Below are 19,831 nucleotides of genomic sequence, written 5' to 3' on the forward strand. Positions count from 1 at the left end.
TTACTCTTCTGGACGAAAGAAAGAAAGAGAAAGAAGGAAAGAAAGAAAAGAAAGAAGGAAGGAAGGAAAAAGGAAAGAAAGAAAAGAAAAGAAAATGTTTATTCCTCTGGAAAAGAAAATGTTTATTCCTCTGGACTCTTGTCCCTTCTCACTTATTGTGATTTCACAGAAGAAAAACTGAAAAATCTCCAAAGAACTTACCCTGAACTAAAAATAGTTTTTAACTTTGTCCCTCCCCTTAGGAGGTCCACCCCTAAACTTCCTTTATCTATTTCCTTTCCCAAAAAAAGAGAGTTACCTCCTAATTACTTTTAACTTCAGTGAGAAAGTAGTTGTAAGAATTAAAGAAAACTGTACAAACTGTATATAACACCGTGACTTTGGGGCACTTAACATTACCTTTCTCCTTCCCTTAACTCCCCTGGAGGTTTTCAGGGCCTGGGCTATATATATCAAGAACAGAGCATCTCATAGGTTAGTCATGCTGGTGTGATACATGAGGGGATCAGAGGCAGCTCTCGCCTGGGAGTGGTGGGTGGTCATTTCCTGCCTTATGTCCTTTACATTAAGGTTTCCTTCCCAAACTTGAATGTCAGTTTTGCTGATTCACACGTCAATATATTTTATGTTTAGTTGTTTAAGAGTAACTGCTTTTGTAGTTCAGATTAATAACTCAGAAAAATTCACTAAACTAGCATGGGACTCTGTTGGCTGCCCCATTGCTGAATCAGAATTCACCTTAGGCTATTTGTCCATTTATTCCTTGGCTCATTCTTTTCTTCCTTCCTTTTTTTTTTTCTTTCTTTCCTTTCTTCTGGCCTTCCTTTCTGCCTATTCTGCCTTTTTCTCATTTATCAAATATTTATGACCTGGCATGTAATAAGTACATTTGGAACAAACGTGAATGATTAGAGCTCTCTGCCTGCAAGGAGATTACATACAACCCAGTGAGAGAAAGACGGGTACACAAACGAGGCCTATAGGGGAAAATGCAAAAATACATTTAAATGACATGAGGTGTGTGGGACCAAAATTAGACCAATGATTGCCAGGAATAGGAATGGGAGGAAGGAAGTGTCTACAAAGAGATACAAGGGAATTTTTTGGTCTCACTAAAATATCACTTCATTGTAATGATAGTTAATTATTCAACTATATGTTTTGCTTGGCAAAACTCAGAGAACAATACACCTGAAAGGGGTCGATTTTGCTGTGTATTAATTATACCTCAATTATGAACCTGACTTTCAAAAAATGATATAAGCTGGAAATACAGAGGAAGGAAACAACTCACACTATTAGGAAAGCTTTCATGAAGGAGGTGATATTTGAATTAGGCACTGAAAAAAAATAGTGGTCATTGGCAGAAATGGGGAAGAGGGAGCTGTATATCCCAGAATGACAAAATAATGTGAGCATAATCCTTGAAGTGTGAAGATACACATGTGTTTAAGGAATAAAGACCTTAGGTTCCGTGGTAGATAAGGTAGGAGATGTTTAGGTTAAGGTAAGGTGGTGGGGTGGGGCGCAAATGCCTTCTAAGGAGTTTTAGTTTTGTTCAGTAGGTCGAGTAGGTGGTGGAGAGAGCCAAGAAAAGTTCTGAGAAGGAAAGTGAGGTGATCAGCTCAGTGATTGATTGATTGATTCAGTCGATGTTTTAAAAAGAGCATTTTGCAGTTCTTTGGAGACTAGAGGTAGGGAGATTAGTTAAAAGGTAATTAGATTCATTTAGGCAAGAGACCATATGTCCTGATCTAGGATAGTTGCATCCAGAATGGAAAGGAGGGAAGATTCCAGAGAGGAGGATGTAGAACTTAAAGGTGTGGAGGAGGGAAGGAACCTAAAGTGACCCAGAGACCTTCAGTTTACCTGCCAGCATGGACACCAAGGCCCCAGTTAAAGTCCGAGAACTGAGGGAAAGGCCATGGAAAGGGGTACAGGTGGAAGATTGGCAGTGCTATGCAGTTTGAGGGCAGAGTTAAAGCTGCCCTGCTATAGAAGTAGTAGGACGTCTGGAAATTGTACTCTTTCTGAGTCAGCATACACACACACACACACACACACACACACACACACAAGACTGTCAAAGACAAAACCAGAAAACCCTAAAGACTCCACCAAAAAACTACTAGAACTGATGAATGAATTCAGTAAAGTTGCAGGATCCAAAATCAATCTACAGAAAAATATTGCATTCCTATACACCAACAATGAAGCAGTAGAAAGTAAAATTAGGAAAGCAATCCCATTTATGATTGCAGCAAAAACAATAAAATACCTAGGAATAAACTTAACCAAAGAGATGAAAGATCTATACTCTGAAAGCTGTAAAATGCTGATGAATGAAATTCAAGACAACACAAAGAAATGTAAAGACATTCCATGCTCATGGGTTAGAAGAACAAATATTGTTAAAATGTCCATACTACCCAAAGCAACCTGCAGATTTAGTGCAATCCCTATTAAAATACCGACAGCATTTTTCACATAACTAAAACAATCCTAAAATTTGTATGAAACCACACACACACAAAAAAAACCTGAATAGCCAAAGCAATCTTGAAAAAGAAAAACAAAGATGGAGGTATCACAATTCCAGACTTCAAGTTACATGATAAAGCTGTAGTAAATTTTTAAAAGACGTTATTTTTAAGTAATCTTTACATTTAACATGGGGCTTGAACACACAACCCTGAGATCAACAATTGCATACTGTTCTGACTGAGCCAACAAGTTGCCCCACGAAGTAGTAGTAATTAAAACAGTATAGTTCTGGCATAAAAATAAACACATAAATCAATGGAACGGAATAGAAAACCCAGAAAGAAGCCTACAATTATACGGTCAATTAATCTTCAACAAAGGAGGAATGAATATGCAATTGGAAAAAGAGTCTCTTCAGAAATGTCGTTGGGAAAACTGGACAGTTACATACAAAAAAATGAAACTGGACCACTCTCTTTCACCATACACAAAAATAAACTCAAAATGGATCAAGAAACCTAAGTGTGAGAACTGAAACTATAAAAATCCTAGAGGAGAGCACAGGCAGTAATTTCTCTGACATTGGATGTAAGCAACATTTTTCTGGATATGTCTCCCGAGGCGAGGGAAACAAAAGAAACTTCCGGGACTATGTCAAAATAAAAAGCTTCTGAACAGCAAGAGAAACAATCAACAAAACTAAAAAGCAACCTCCTGAATGGGAGAAGATATCTGCAAGTGATATATCTGTTAAAGTGTTAGTATTCAAAGTATGTAAAGAACTGATACACATAAAACAATCCAATTAAAAAATGGACAGAAGACATCAACAGACATTTCTCCAGAAAGACATCCAGATGGTGAACAGACACATGAAAAGATGCTTAGTACCACTCATTATCAGGGAAATGCACGTCAAAACCACAATGAGATATCACCTGACGTCTGCCGGAATGGCTAAAACCAAAAACACAAAAAATAACAAGTGTTGACAAGTATATGGAGGAAAAGGAACTCTCTCGCACTGTTGGTGGGAATGCAAACTGGAGCAGTCACTGTGGAAAGCAGTATGAAGGTTCCTCAGACAAGGAAAAACAGAATTACCATACGATCCAGTAATTCCACTACTGGCTATTTACCCCCAAAATACAAAAACATTAATTCAGAGGGATACGTGCACCCGTATGTTTATTGCAGCATTTTACACAACAGCCAATCTATGGAAGCAACCCAAGTGTTCATTAATAGATGAACGGATAAAGAAGAGGTGGTATAAATATATAGTAGAATATTACACAGCCATAAAAAAATGAAATCTTGCCATTTGCAACAACATGAATGGACCTGGAGAGTATAATGTTAAGCAAAATAAGTCTGTTAGAGAAAGATTTCTGACATGATCTCACTCATATATGGAATTTAAGAAACAAAACAAATGAGTGAAGGGAAGAGAGATGGAAGCCAAGAAATAGAGTCTTCACTCTAGAAAACAAAAAGATGGCTACCAGAGGGGAGGCGGGTGCGGGGAGGGGTGAAATTGATGATGGGGATTAAAAGTATACTTATCATCATGAGCACTGAGTAATGTATAGAGTTTAAAAAAAAAAGACAAAAGTAGACCCTACTTAAAGAGGTCAAAAGAATAGACTTCATTCAGTAGTAACCATGGCAATAGGGAAGGCTCAGTGTGAACCAAACTTACCATCTGTGAAAGGAGAGACTTTCTAAAGCTTGCATGTGCTAAGAAAAGGCATTGACAGGTTGACAGGTGTTAACGGGGTTGGTCCACGGGTTTAGGACGACTGGGTTTGTCAACAGGCACTTTTTGCATCTTTGGGATAGGAAGCAGCAAGCAAGTTAGAGCAAGGCGCCCGGTGCCCCACGGTGCCACTGGGCTGCGAGTGAGAGTTTCCTCTTGGAATGTTTGCATTTCAAAGAAACAGGAAGAAGGGAAGGATTTACAATTAGAAGTGTCCTAAAGTGACCACAAGGGGGTTTGGGGACCTCTCTGCCTGCCACCATGTTTTGGCTGGAACAAGCAATAAATTCTCCAGGCAGCATTGAGCTTTCTCAGGCAGGCACTAAGAGGGGCCTGGTTGTCCCAAAGATGTGGCCTTGAGCTGTTAGAAACTATCCTGGTGTTTGTTCAAATCTTGTAAGTGTATGTTGGTGGACAAAATAATTTAGGCTGAGAGTCTGTAGTTTTTATAAGCCAAGGTTGAGACCTACTTGAGAAGAGGGTTCCAAGGAGACTGACTGCTAGAGTTTAGTCAAAGAGAGTCTTTGTCAAGACAAAACTCTGAAATTTAAGATGTCCGGTAATTGTGTAAGAAACATCCCTTTTTGTCAATGACTCTGAAGTACCACATTTGATCTGTAGTAATGGTAGGCAGGAATGGCAAAAAAAAAAAAAAAAATTCTTATGTCAGGTTGGAAAATGTTTCCAGGACTTGAATTTACCAGTTACCACCAGACACCCCTTCCCCATACCCAACCTTACTTCAAATACATATTGCAAATACACGTTAAACTCATTCTCACTTCAGTTGAAGGTGTTCCCTTCTTCTATTCCACCTTTTCCCACCTTTCCCAACCTATCAAAGACCGCTGTTGCCTTAGGGGTGAGAGATACAGTAGAAGTGAGGTTCCCATTCCTTCACCTCTGTTTTCTTCCTCCAAAACAGGAGGGTGTAGAGGATGTAGTAGACTCTTGCATCCCTATACCTCCCCCAACCCCTACTTGTAATGACTCTATTCTCTACCCTGAGCAAGACTTTAAGTTGGGTGATATTGAATTGCATCATCATGTTCCACTAAAATGTGGGGGAAATCGGAGAACCCTGGTACAGGACAATGTTGGAAAATATTTACTAAAGAACCCTTGTTCCTTTTTAGACCAACAAAACAAAACAAAACAAAAACAACTAAGCCCATGTGAGTTAATGACATAGCAGGAATAGAACCCATGTATCCTGACTCCAATTCTAGTGCTCTTCCCATTTCTTTAAGGTTATTTGCTCAGACCCCTGGAAAGGAAGTGTCCTAAAGACGGATACTTGTCTCATGAAATCCAACCATCTTTTTCTGAAATAAGATATCTACTCTAGGGGATCCCTGGGTGGCGCAGCGGTTTGGTGCCTGCCTTTGGCCCAGGGCGCGATCCTGGAGACCCGGGATCAAATCCCACGTCGGGCTCCCGGTGCATGGAACCTGCTTCTCCCTCTGCCTGTGTCTCTGCCTCTCTCTCTCTCTCTCTGTGTGTGTGTGACTATCATAAATAAATAATAAAATAAATTTTTTAAAAAAAAGATACCTACTCTATTCAGTAATTATTCTCTGGTACCCCCAAGCGTGCTCTGAAAGTCCCCAGGAGCTAATGCCATCTTCTACATATTGTCCTCTCAGAATGCTACTTATTCCTAAGGACCAACTCCAATCACACCCCTTTCTGGAAGCCTTCCCTAATGCCTCATACAAAGCTGTCCAGTTCAGAAACCTTGATCCACATATGACTATTTAAAGGAGTTAAAGTTAAGTTAAAAATTCAGTTTAGTTCCTCAATTGCATTAACCACATTTCAGGTGCTGAATTGCCATATTAGACAATGCACACTAAAGAACATGAGGAGGAGGGAGGGGCAGAGGGAGAGGGACAAGCAGACTCCCCACCGAGCAGGGAGCCCAATGCGGGGCTGGATCCCAGGACCTCAGGATCATGACCTGAGCTTAAGGCAGACGCTTCACCGACTGAGCCACCCAGGCACCCTGGAACAGCACTACATACTGTTAGTTATAATTTTTTATGTGTATGTTTAATCTTTTTAGCTAGAGTATCAGCTCCTTGAGGAGTTTTTCAACTCTATATCCCTCCCCAGCTTAGCACAGCGCTTTATACCTAATAAATATCTATTCATTGATTGGCTCCTCAGGAAAGAATTGCCTCATTAGTAAGCTCTAGGACTACTTAAATCTTTTTCCTTTATTCTCAGCCAAAAATAAAGCCCAGTCCATCTTCCCAGAAAGAAGAAAAATGTGTTAAAGGCTAATCTATAAGAAATTCCTGTCCATCTAGGCATGGTCAGCGGGAAGAAAGGGCAAAGGAAAGGACTGGCCATAGTGCACTATGCTTGCCATAGATATCAAACTCCCGGCCTACAATATTCTGAAAAGAACCTCTGTCTGGACACCTGGTTCCCTTTTACCTCCTATAGAGTTGTCCCCAATTTGGAATATTTGTGAGGTCAGGGTGCTGCCAAGGTCACCACAGTGTTCAGCAAATGGCAGGGTGGGGCCACAGGTGTGTCAAATAAAATCAAATCAAAAATTCCCAAAATAGGTCTCAGAACCATTACAGAGGAGTGTGACACCTGTGCTAAAGGGTTCTGCGAGCCAATCTGGACCTGTTTCAGAGCCCAGCTCTAGCAGCCTGACCTTCCCCAGCTCTCAACTACCTACCTGATCTCAATCAGGAGGGTTTTGGGATTCAGTTACTGGAGACTCCTTTCTCCCAGAAATCCACTAGCAAGCAAGAGCTGAACCATACTTGACCATATTCATTCCAGTGTTTTCTTCCCTGTCATCTTCTATGGTCTTCTAATTGTTCTAACTGTAATGCTCATACCCTTGAAAGCAGAGAACTCATTGTCATCATTGTCTCCCATCTTTTTTGAAATGATTAAAAGGTGATGCCTGTAAAAATGCCTGCCATGGAAGAGGCCTCAAAATTGTCTCTGTCCCTGGCATCTACCCCCGAGCTAACACCTCCTTTGTTCATTCCTCTAAGTCTTCCCCCTTCTAAAGGTACAATTTAAAATCTTCTTTCTCTCCATGAACGCTCTCCTTAAACCCAGCAGGAAACGATCCCTCTCACTTCTCAGCTTGCACTACCACGCTGCTGGGCCCCTCCACACTCTGTTGGCATGAGTATTGTCACCTTTCCGTGTATGCATCTTGAGTATTTTATACTTCTTTGGGTCTCCAGGGCTTAGCCCGGAATAGATTTTTTATAAATATGTAAGTGTTTGATTTGTTTGTAAAACCAACAAATATATCTTAATAAATAGCTGATTATATTGAGCACACAAGCATCAGTCATCTTTCTCCATAATGGAATATATTCAAGACAAAGGCTTTTATTTTTACTTATTTTTTATTTTCTTAAAGATTTTATTTATTTATTCATGAGAGACACAGAGAGAGGCAGAGACATAGGCAGAGGGAGAAGCAGGCTCCCTGTGGGGAGCTGGATGCAGGACTCCACCCCCAGACAGGGATCACGCCCTGAACCAAAGGCAGACGCTCAACTGCTGAGCCACCCAGGCATTCCTTTTTATTTTATTTTTTAAAATAATCTCTATACCTAATGTGGGGCTCAAACTCACAACCCCAAGATAAAGAGTCTCGGGTTCTGAGCCAGCCAGGCACCCCAGAACAAACCATTTAAAGTGCTTTAAAGTGCTTTTCAAAAATACTCATATTTCAAAGCACTTTACATAGTGCCTAAGATGTTTTAAGTACTGAGTGTTGATTGAGTGAAGTTTCTAAATAAGCCCTATAGGAAACAAGTCAGTCTTCTGGCCATTTATATTCTAATGTACACGTAACAGTGCATGTATCAGCCATGCTAGTGATGGACAAATCTCAGTAATGGCTCTTCTTATGGGGCATGTTCCCATGCCACTGCCACCATACCATCCATGAGTGGGGCGCTGTCATCTTCATAGGATCGCTCAAATTTCAGTTGACACTCTTTCAGGAGAGCATCTTTTTCCCTTTATTCATCTTAGATTTATTGGCTAGTGCCCCATAAATTAGACTGATAGAAAACAGATTGACAATAGAAACATAGAAGTTTATTAACATATGCATCATGCATACTCAGAGATGAGCAACTCAAAAGAGTGTTTAGAACTTGGCTCATACAGCGTTTCAACCTAAGAATATTACATCTGTAGAAATGTGACAAAAGAAAGGAAAAGACTGGGTTTCTGGGGGTAGCAAATTATGGGAAGGTATATATCTGGGGAATGAATGGAAGATATGGACTAGTTATAAGATTTGTTATGTAGATTCCTCTGGTGTCATCTCTGGGCCAGTAAGTGTCTAGAGGTGTCTCTGATAATTAAGTCCTCTCTTCTAGATATAAAAAAGAGGGGTACATCTTTATAAATTTATGTCCTGCTTTGAGGCAAATAGGCAAATAGCAGAGACGGTTGTTTTTGTTTGTTTGTTTGTTTGTCTTACATTTGCTTCTTCTCAGTTGCCTTCAGCTCAAAACAATCTTTATGCCAAAATAGCATATTTTGAGGTGGCACGTGCTACTACCCTTCACTCTTCAATTACCCAAGTCACACCGACGTATTATGTGCTGCTAGGAACTCATTTTCACTCATTTCTAAAACAATGGCAACCTTATGGACAATTTCTACTTTACATAACTAGTCTGGGCAAATCAAAATCATGAACTAATAGATAAGCAACTGTATGACAATATGAGGTCACCCTCAGAGATCCTTTTTCTTTTAAGATTTATTTATTTATTTGAGAGAGAGAGAGAGCGAGGGGTAGGGCAGAGGGAGAGGGAGAGAGAGAATCTTTTTATTTTTTTATTTTTTTTTATTTTTTTTTAAGAGAGAGAGAATCTTAAGCAGGCTCCATGCTCAGCACAGAGCCCAATGTGGGGCTTGATCTCACAACTCCAAGATCATGAACCCTGAGATCATAACCTGAGCTGAAATCAAGAGTCAGACACTTAATCAATAAAGTCACGCAGGTGCCCCAATCATCAGAGCTCCTTGTAAAACCCTTATAGTCGTGTGATGTTCTCTGAGATTGGGTTAGAACAGAAGGGTGAGAAAGTGGAGCTATCTTCCCTGATTCGTTTTGCCGCAAGAGTCTCAACCAGGAAGTCTCATCAGTAAGAATTGTCCTTCTACTTCATGAAATCCAGCTTTGTGTGTCATCTACTCATTGATCCACTCATTCATTCAACAATTATATATTAAGCACCTATTCTGCTCTGACATGGAGATAAACCAATGAGAAAAACTGGCTGGGTCTATGCCCTTATGAAGAATATAAATTCTCATAAGAGGTATATCAGTCAACTAGGTTTCCTCAAATCTAAGGTATCATTGATTTCCCTCATGGATTTAATAATAGCTTTTCAGGAGGAAAAAGTGCTACCACACTAAATATGCACAGTGATTCGATGTCACCATCACAAATTCCTCTCCAAAAATATCACTAAAGCAATGTGTTGGTATGACAAAACTCAGTTTATTTCTTACCTAGGTAAGGGAAAGCATTATCTAAATAAGCTTTGTAGCATCTCAGGGGAGGATAAGGACAAAATTGGGCGATTTCTTAAACTTTAAAAGTCCAGTTTAATGTGAGTCTTTCACTGGAAGGTAGGGGGGTAGTCTTGGTTAGCATTGGATAAGGATCATGATATGGTAGTTTAGGGTTGGTACACACAGCAATTGAGACAAGGGGCTCAGTCTTGAAATAAAAAATTGTCGTCTGATGCTTTGTTTTGAAGAATAGAAGAGTCTTTCAAGCAGATCCTGGAATCAACAGTGAAGTCATTTGTAACTTTTATCTTCCTGGTAAAGAGTTGCCTGGAATGGTGAAGTCATGTTGATATATAGACTAAAGCTACTTAGATGGTGCCATCAACATGTGAAAAATATGCCCCTTCAAAAAAATAATTACACAATTAAGGGTATGTAATTATAATTGCAAAACATGCTGTGATGGATAAATATAGGGTACTATGGGAGCATATAACTGGGGCACCTCACCTACTCTGCAGAAGTCAGAAAAAGCATCTTTGAGGAACTTGTGTTTGAACCGAAGCAAAATGATGAATTCAGCAAGTTGAAGAAATGGAGAGGTGGGGGTAGGAGGATAAGATAGCACTTGCAAAGGTCCCATAGCAGGAAGGAATATGGTATATGAGGACTTGTTGAAAGATTAGCAAGACTGGAGCATAGGAAAGAGGCACACAGTGTAGGCCAATTGGCTGGGAGTGGGCAAGAGATTGCTGTCCAGGGCACCTGGGTGGTTCAGTTGGTTGGGTGTCTGCCTTTGGCTCAGATCATGATCCTGGGGGTCCTTGGATCAACCAACCCCATACTGGCTATCTGCTTGGTGGGGAGCCTGCTTCTTCCTCTCCCTCTGCCTGCCACTCCCCCTGCTTATGCTCTCTCTGTCTCTCTGTGTCAAATAAATAACTAAATAAAATCTTAAAAGAAAAAAGAAGAAGAAGAAGAAGAAGAAGAAGAAGAAGAAGAAGAAGAAGAAGAAGAAGAAGAAGAAATTGTTGTCCACTGCTATGCTTCAGAGTGACTTTCTATTTTTGATACAAGAAAACACTTAATGCTCTGAGATCTGAAGACAATATCCCCAGAATCAAAATCTAACATTCTCAAAGTTTAAAAAGAGTGATAAGTGAACCTCCGTGGTAGTCTACCATAACAACATCAGATTGAAATTGTTGCCCAACAACAGCAGAACCAGTTCTAGAATATCCTCCTACTTGTGCTCAGACTTGTGATCAACAGATTATCTTGATTCTGATCTGGAGACTTGGCCATGCCCAAGAGGCCAGATAAATTTAAATTAAGGAAGAAAAGTTATTTCCAAATGTTTAATTTATAATTGAGCAAATAAATATTTTTTTAAAGCCCTGGGATTAAAACTTCTGCTTTATGGTGATTTTTTGTTTTATATACAATTATTCATTAATCCATAAGAGTACTTCAATGATATCTACAGGGTACAAGCCAAACACTAAATCTTGACTGAAACTTGCTTTCTGTTTCTTAGGATTCTAAGCAGTTGGGGATGGGTTTAGAACCATGTGATCAATTGAAACTCTTTGTTCCAGGGCCTCTTTACTCTAGTTCTCTATGGCTGCATACAACAATTTGTTATTACCTGCCATGAGTTGACTGGGTTCAACTCAACAGTTTTTGCTTGATGTCTCTCATGCAAGTGCAGTTGAAGCCACCTGGGACTGTGATCATCTGAATGCTCAACTAGGGTGAGACATCCAAGATGGCTCACTGACCTGGCTGGCAGGTAATGCTAAATGTGGGTCAGGAGCACAGCTGGGGCTGTCACCCAGAGCACCCACATGTCGTTTCTCCACATCTATCCTGCTTCTCACAACATGAAGGCTGAGTTTTGACAGGAAGCTGCCAAAGAACAAGTATTCCAAGAAGCAGGGCAGAAGCTATCAAGCTAGGAGAGGACTAAGCCTAGGACTAAGCCCTCTGTTACTTCTGCCATATTCTATTAGATCAGTCACAGGGCCTTCCCAGATTCAAGAGGATGCAGATAGACACCATCTCTTGATGAGGGAGTGACAAGTTAACATTGCACAAGAGATATCACAGCAATGTCTGGAAAATATAATCTACCGTATTGGAATCATGATAATATTTGGACCAGCAACTTGTACCAAAGCTTACAGGGTAAAGAAGGAGCATACAAAAGAGTAACAGCCGTGATTCCTTTGAGGTAGTACTTGGCAATGCTAAGCTCACACTTGAGAGAATTAGGGCACTTCTCAAACCACATACCAGTAAGTGTGGACAAATGCACAGGCATCTCCCATGCAATATCAAAAAAGCTCTTCTGAAAAGTAGAAACTCTGTGTGAAAACCAAACTGGGAGACTATTTTGTATTATTTAAAGAAAGAAAATTATAACCACTCCAGACTCCTAATCAATTCTCTAAGTCATAACTAAAACACTGCAAAGCACCTACATATAAGTCCTAATCAGCTATATTGGGTTGTAAAATGCTTAAGACATTTGCTACCTGGTCACCAAACAGTATGAATGATCATAAATTGCTGCTTCTTGTCAAGAGCCATGAAGGATTTGAGATTTTTTTCCCCCACTTGCAAACTAACAAGTTAGTCTGCCACTGTCTTGTGGATGCTAACCAAAGGCAAATCTCCTGGGTTAGTGACAAAGAATAGTTTATTACTCACAGTAAGAGCAGTAGCCAGAGACTCCAATTTCTACAGGTGACAGAATGAGGGCCAGGTGGTGCCTGCACATGCAGCTAATTGCATTCCAGGAGAGGAACCTCAAGATTAGGAAACTTCAGTTTTGTATAATAGACAGGAAGCAAAACCATTGCTCAACCTTCGCCCCAGAGGGAGACATTATCTTTATTGCACTGCACAGCAAACAAACCTACCTTCTGCTCTGGAGAAAGACACTGTCTCCATCTTCCTAAGCTGTACGGTCCGGGAAATGATAGTACAGCACAAAAGACTGTTGGTGCCTCTGCCCACAAGACCTGAAGAAATACGAGGGACACATGGAAAATTGTCTCCCAACCCTTTGTGGGCAGTAAATGCTACATCTGAGATCAAGCAATTGCTGAATTGTGTGGCCTCTTTGTTGACCTTTGGCATTTTCAAAATATCTACATGGAATTCTGATGTTCTAGCATTTGTGTTTAGAAGAAAACAAGAGACTTTCTCTGAAAATTTTTTATTGAGTTTCAAAAGAGAAAGAGAATGGGTAATAGATGATTTTTCACTCCCCAATACACTGAGAACCAAGGCCATGGAAAAGGATGATGAGATCATGTAACCATCGGCTTATTTTCCCATTCTTGCCACTCATTCATTCATTTATTCAACAAATAATTATTTAGCCCTGAGAATTATAGAAATGAAAAAGACAGGGATGTTCCTTGCTCTGATGGAGCTTATGGTCCAGTGGAAGAGGTAAACATTAAACAACACACAATGGATTTTTAGAATGATAGTAAAAAAAAAAAAAGCATTGTTTAACTTTGTCCTTTATTATTATTTTTTTTTACATTTGAAAGTAGTGATTTATTAGCTGACCAGATTACAAAAATAATCATAGTAGATACCTTAGTTCATCCTTCTAATAAGCCTATTGATCTGGTCTTCCCTGTTGTCAGCATCTCCACCTTCTACAAAATGGATGGTCTTTTTCTTCATTCTGCCGCGTGGAGAAGATAATTTGAAAGTTGTTAAAAAGTTGTTCGCTTCTTTGAAACGTTTTCCAACGGTATAGATCGCGTGAATCAGATCCTTCATGCAGATGATGCCATATTTATGAAGAGATCGGGCAACCTGTGTGTCATCTGTCAGGGCAATTCGCTTCTTGTTGATCTTGCCATAGCCATGCTTGTAGATCAGTTCATTCACTGACTTCAGGTTTGGGTACCTCCATGCTTCACATATGGTTCACAATCTTGGCATGTAAACTGAAGCCTTGTTGAGCTTAACAAAGGTGCCATTGAAGATCTGGCGAAGTGCCCTTTATTATTAATTAGAAGTTGAGGCTCCGTAAAATTACTAGCATGTTAATTTGTGTCTGATAGAGATTTGAATAATTTTTTCCAGTGAAAATTGTAGCATCAGTGTATGCTGGTAAACTGGCCGGGGGTAGAAAGAGTGGCTTGCAAAATTCCTGAATATATAACAATGAGCCGGTCTGACCTGGCTCCAGCATGCCACCTGGTAACCTCAAAAGTTAGGGTTTGTTACCCTGTAGGACATTAACCAACTTTGTCTCTAACTTAGCAATCTGTACGTAAGATTTTTCTAAAGGATTATATAAACCCTGGTTTCTCAAAATATTCTTTGAATGAGCTTTACTATATTATTGGGTTTCCTTTTTTTTTTTTTTTTTTAAGATTTCACTTATTCCTGAGAGACACAGAGAGAGGCAGAGACATAGGCAGAGGGAGAAACAGGCTCCCTGCAGGGAGCCAGATGTGGGGACTCGATCCCAGGACCCCAGGATCATGCCCTGAGCAGAAGGCAGATGCTCAACTGCTGAGCCACACAGGCACCCCTGGTTTACTTATTAATTAACTTGATTAAATTTTGACACATTTTCATTTTTAGATTTGTGTAAGAGTCAAGATTTTAAAATATTTAAAAACTTACACTTTCATTCTAAAATTACAGCTTCGTGGAAGCCAAGGAATTATTTATACTCAAGAAGAATTAGTGTATCACGATGAGAAACCACTCCATACCCACAAGGATGGCTAGGTCAAAAAGTCAGATAACAGTAAACACTGACAAGGATGTAGAGAAGTGAGCACCTGCATACGGTGCTGGTGGGAATGTAAAATGGAGCAGCTGCTTTGGAAAACAGCAGGCAGGTCTTCAAGTGATTAAACACAGAGTTACGACATAACCCAGGTATTCCACTCCTAGGTATATGCCCAAGAAAAATGAACATATATGTCCACAGCAAGACTTATACACAAATGTTTATAGCAGCATTATTCATAATAGCTAGAAGGGGATACAGAAACAGTAGGAGAGAAGCTCAGAGTGGTACACGTGAGGGTGGGGCATAGAGCTCATGTAGGGCCTGGTAGGCCTTGAATAGATTTTTGCTTTTACTCCAACTGGAGTGGTCTGAGCAGAGAATTAATCTCAACTTTTTAATGTAAATAATTATAGGGACTACCCAGCTTGTAGGCCTTGCTACTTCTCTCTCTCCCCCATTAGATGTGGTCCCATATTTCCTCCCAGGGGACTTGCATGGGGCCTGGTGCAGAGTCATCAGTCAACCAATGCTAGTTTCGTGAATCCTGAACATCTCCTGCTCCAGAGGCATGCAGAGGAGGAATGGCCGATGCTTGAAGTGGGCAACGGCCTGGGGAGGCAGCAGCAGAGTTCTTAACTTCTTAAGAATGTATCAGTCACAAGCACCTTGGCCTAGCAGTCAAGAGAACCTTGAATTCCAGTCTCTGTTCTCAGGCTCACTTGCTGTGTGACCTTGAAAAAAATCCTTTCCTATCTCTGGGCTCTATTCGTAATACCAGAACACTGGGTAAGGTCATCTCTAAGGTATATTCAGTCCTGACTAGACTCTACTACAACATTAAAAAAAAAAAAAATCACTGGGTGCCTGGGTGGCTAACTCTTGATTTCAGCTCAGGTGATGATCTTAGGGTCCTAGGAGAGAGGGCCACGCTCAGTGGGGAGTCTGTTTGACATTCTCCCTCTCCCTCTGTCCCTCCCCCTGCCCTCACTCTCTCAAATAAATAAATAAATCGTTTTAAAAAGTCATAGTAAAAAAGGTGGACACAGCCCAAATGTTCACCAACTGATGAATGGATAAAACTGATGTATATCCATACAATGGGATGTCATTCATCCATAAAAAGGAATGAAGCACTGATACATGTGTTACTTGGATACACCTTGAAAACATGATGGTAAGTGAAGGGAGCCAATCACCAAAGTCTACATATTACATGATTTTATTCTTCTGAAAGTCCAAAACAGGCAAATCCAGAGAGACAGAGGCAGATTAATGATTGCTCAGGGATGGTAAGAGATGACGGGTTGAGAGAGGAGTGACAGCTAAAGGTGCCAGCTTTCTTCATGAGGTGATGAAAATGCTTTAAAACTGTGCACATATTAAACACCATTGACTTGTACACTTTAAGAGGGTGAACTGAAAAAGAAGAAGATGTGGTGTGGTTCATAGTGTTAAATGCTCAGAGAAATCAAATGGGAAAAGAATAGTGCAGTGGGAGGTGAAGAAAGAAATGAGTTAGATGACTTTCTCAGGACGTTTGGCTGCGAAGAGCTGGGAGATATCCAAGTGGTTGTAGTATTGAGGAAACATGGTTTTTAGACTGAAGATAGAAAAAGGTATCTCAAGATGTCAGTAGAGACAGAGAAGTTAGAGAGATAGGAGGGATGGTCATGGATAAGTAGGGGCCCCCGAGGCAGGAGCAGGAGGAAAATCTAGGGCAGGGGTGAAAGGTACAGTTGGAGACAGTAAGGTGAGCATCTCTTTTGGTGAAACGGCAAGGGATGGAGAAAGGCAGGTGGGTGTGGAAGCAGGTGTGTTTGCAGGTTGGGTCATAGGAACTTGGGGGAAGTTCTCTGATGGCTTCTGTTCTTGCTGTGAAATAGATCTGGCCATCTGAGGGAGTGAGGAAGAAGGCAATTGGGATAGAAGAATGAGGACTGGAAAAAGTTTGAGATGGTTGCTTCTGAATGGGAGATCGGGTTTCCGGTGTTGCAGGAAAGACTGTACTTGGAAGAATCTTATTTAGTTCCCCCCCCCCCCAGAAAGTCTGGAGAACTTGGATTCATAGATATAAGCTCCAAGATGAGCAGGAGAATGACAGACCCCAGGGTTAGGGTGGCCTATTGGAGACTCCTTTTAGGATACGTAGTTCTGGGTCTGGATCTAGAGACCCACATTCTAATTTTAAGGTAAACTACTTGTCTGTTGTATGATCTTGAATATCAATGAACACAAGGTACTGTGCTTCAGTACTTCTTTCACTGAAATTGTATTTTTTAATTTTTACCTTGAAATAATTTTAAGTGTATAGAAAATCCAAAGATCGTATAAAGAGTTTCCATATACCTTTCCCTGAACTTTCCCTAATATTAGCATTGTACATAATCATGGCTCATTTATCAAAACTCATAAATTAACATTGGTACAATACTAAACTACAGATATTATTTGGATCTTACCAGTTCTTCCACTAACATCCATTTGCTGTTTAGGATCTAATTCAGGATGCCACTTTGCATTCACTCTCCACGTTTCCTTCAGTCTTGACAGCTTTTAAGTCTCTTCCTGTTTTTCATGAACCTGACACATCTGAAGAGTACTGACGAAGTATTTTGTAGGATTTCCCCCCATTTGGGGGTGTCCGATATTTTCTCCTGTATTTAGACTCCCATTATGGATTTTGGGGGAAAAAGAGTATAGAAGTGATGTGCTCTTCTCATCATATTAGGTGGCACATGATATTAACATGACTTATTACTGGTGATGTTAATTTGATCAGTTGGTTAAGGTGGTGTGTGCCAGATTTCTCCGTTATAAAACTATTATTTTCCCCATATTCTATTTATTAGAAGTCATTCACTAATTCTGGCCTATATTCATGGGGATGGGAATTCTGTGTTTCCGGTTTGAATCTTTGCAATGAGGAAGTTTAGCCCCACAAATTCTATGGTTCTAGGCTGTTTTTCCATACTGGTACAATGTGAGAAGAACCAGGATGTTCCTTTAACATTAATCATCTACCTATCCTAGCCCGTGATTGAAATTCCAAGGTTAATGACGCATTCCTTGTGGTTTTGCATTGCTTACTTTCTGCAGAAGACCTGCAAATCTCAAAATGCAATCATTTCTGAGAGAACCAGTACCATCTCATTGTGATGGGTAGTTAAGGATGCTCAGAGGAAAAATAGTGCAACCTCTCATACAAAAGGCAAACTGTTTTTTTTTTTTTTTTGAAAGAGAGAGAGGGAGAGTGATAAGCAGGCTCCATGCTCAGAATGGAGTTTGATGTGGGGCTCGATCTCACAACCCTGAGCCAAAATCAAAAGTCAGACACCCAACCAGCTGAGCCACCCAGGAGCTCCCAAAGTGGAAAGATTCTTATTGTGTGTATGCATGTGCAGCCTGAAAGTGTCTGTTGGGTAGACCTTACTCTGACCCTTTGCCCCATCTTGAGACCAGGCAGAGAATTTATTTCCTTATATACGCACCTAAAAAATTATTCCCAAAGTGCCATTCACTGACATTTTCATGGGCAGACTAAGCCAAACAACCAGAAGTTCCCATTAGACATCTTTGTTCTTTCTCCCAAACCGCTTCTACTTCACCTGACCAGTTCATAATCTTTATTCATAATCTGTCCCCTACCCTACCCTCCATCCCCTCTATTATCCCCATCAATAAGTACTCAGCATCTACTAGTAAAACAAAACCCCAAAGCTTTTGGGGCTTTGGTGCTAAAACAAAACCCAGCTTTGGTGCTAAAACAAAACCCCAAAGCTGGTTAGGTAGGCCCTGGGGAGGATCCTAGTCCAGCCTGTCCTATCAAGATCATATCCTTTGAGATAAAAAGCTAAGAACTCTGTTCCCAAAGAACTAGCACTTTTACCAACAGCTTGCAAACATCTCTAGAAAGATCACTGGACTCTTAAAGCCCAACCTTGAACCTTCCTTGAACCCACTCAGGTTCCCAGTGCTTCACTGCGTTCCTGAAACCAGGGCTCTAACTTCTGCTTGACTGTGTCTGAGAAAGGGAGTCAGTAGATATATCTGTTCCCTGGAGGGACAAATAATGAATCAAAAGCATGTGACTGCTTTCCCTGTAACTGAGGATTGTCAATATAACCCTTACTGGTCTTCCTATTTTTCTGACCAAGCAGCTTCATTTTCTTCTGTTATTTCCTAACATGATCTGTTTGTAAACTGTCACCAGCCTAGACACTCCTAATTGGATGTAACACCAATTTTCAGAGGCTTTTAAAAATGTGATACCTTCAGTGAGATGCCACTTCACACTCCTCAAACTAGCAAATCTGACAGTACTATGTGTGGCAAACCACTGTTAGGTGAGTAAATCAAAGGGTATATCCATTCAGTGGAATACGACATAGCCGTGAATGAATGAACTAGAGTTACATGTATCAGATAAATCTTAGAAATATAATGTTGATCAAAGTTGCAGAATGATACATATGGTATGATTCCCTTTATATAAATATAAAAATACATGGAAAACATCTCTATATATGTAGTTTGATTTTATTAATATAAACATAAAAATATATGAGAGTAATAAATAGCAAATTCTGGAGAGAGGGGAGAGGCATGAAACGGGAAGAGTAAACAGGATAATTCAACTACTGGCATTGTTACGTCTTAAGTTGGGTAGGGGATACATAGGTGTTTCTGGTAATAATGTAAAAATAAAAGTGAATCCAAGATTGGTCATAAGTGTTAAAAAGCCTCAAAATTGTTTATACTCTTTCATCTGTTCATCCCTCTTGTAAAGAATTTTCCTAAGGGAATAATAAAAGATTTATACAGATATACATATGAATGGTTGTGGTGCTCTCTTTCTATTAGTGAAAACAATTACAAACAACCTAAGGGCTCAACTCTAAGGGTTCAGTTAAAGATTACGTTCCATTGACATGATGGATGGATAGAATGAAGCCATTAAACTTTTTGTGTTGGGAGAGTATATGGTGGGATGGGAAAGAACTGGCCATTTAGTGTAGGTTTTTTTTTTTTTTAAGATTTTATTTATTTATTCATGAGAGACACAGAGAGAGAGAGTAGGAGACACAGGCAGAGGGAGAAGCAGGCTCCATGTCGGGAGCCTGACATGGGAATCAATCCCAGGTCTCCAGGATCACACCCTGGGCTGAAGGCAGGTGCTAAACCGCTGAGCCACCCAGGCTGCCCTAGTGTAGTTTTTTTTAAAGGATGCCACAAAGTAATATGTACTATATAATTTAAATTTAAAAATGAAGACATACGGA

This window comes from Canis aureus, chromosome 11, assembly GCF_053574225.1.
Source record: "Canis aureus isolate CA01 chromosome 11, VMU_Caureus_v.1.0, whole genome shotgun sequence".
Taxonomy (NCBI): Eukaryota; Metazoa; Chordata; class Mammalia; order Carnivora; family Canidae; genus Canis; species Canis aureus.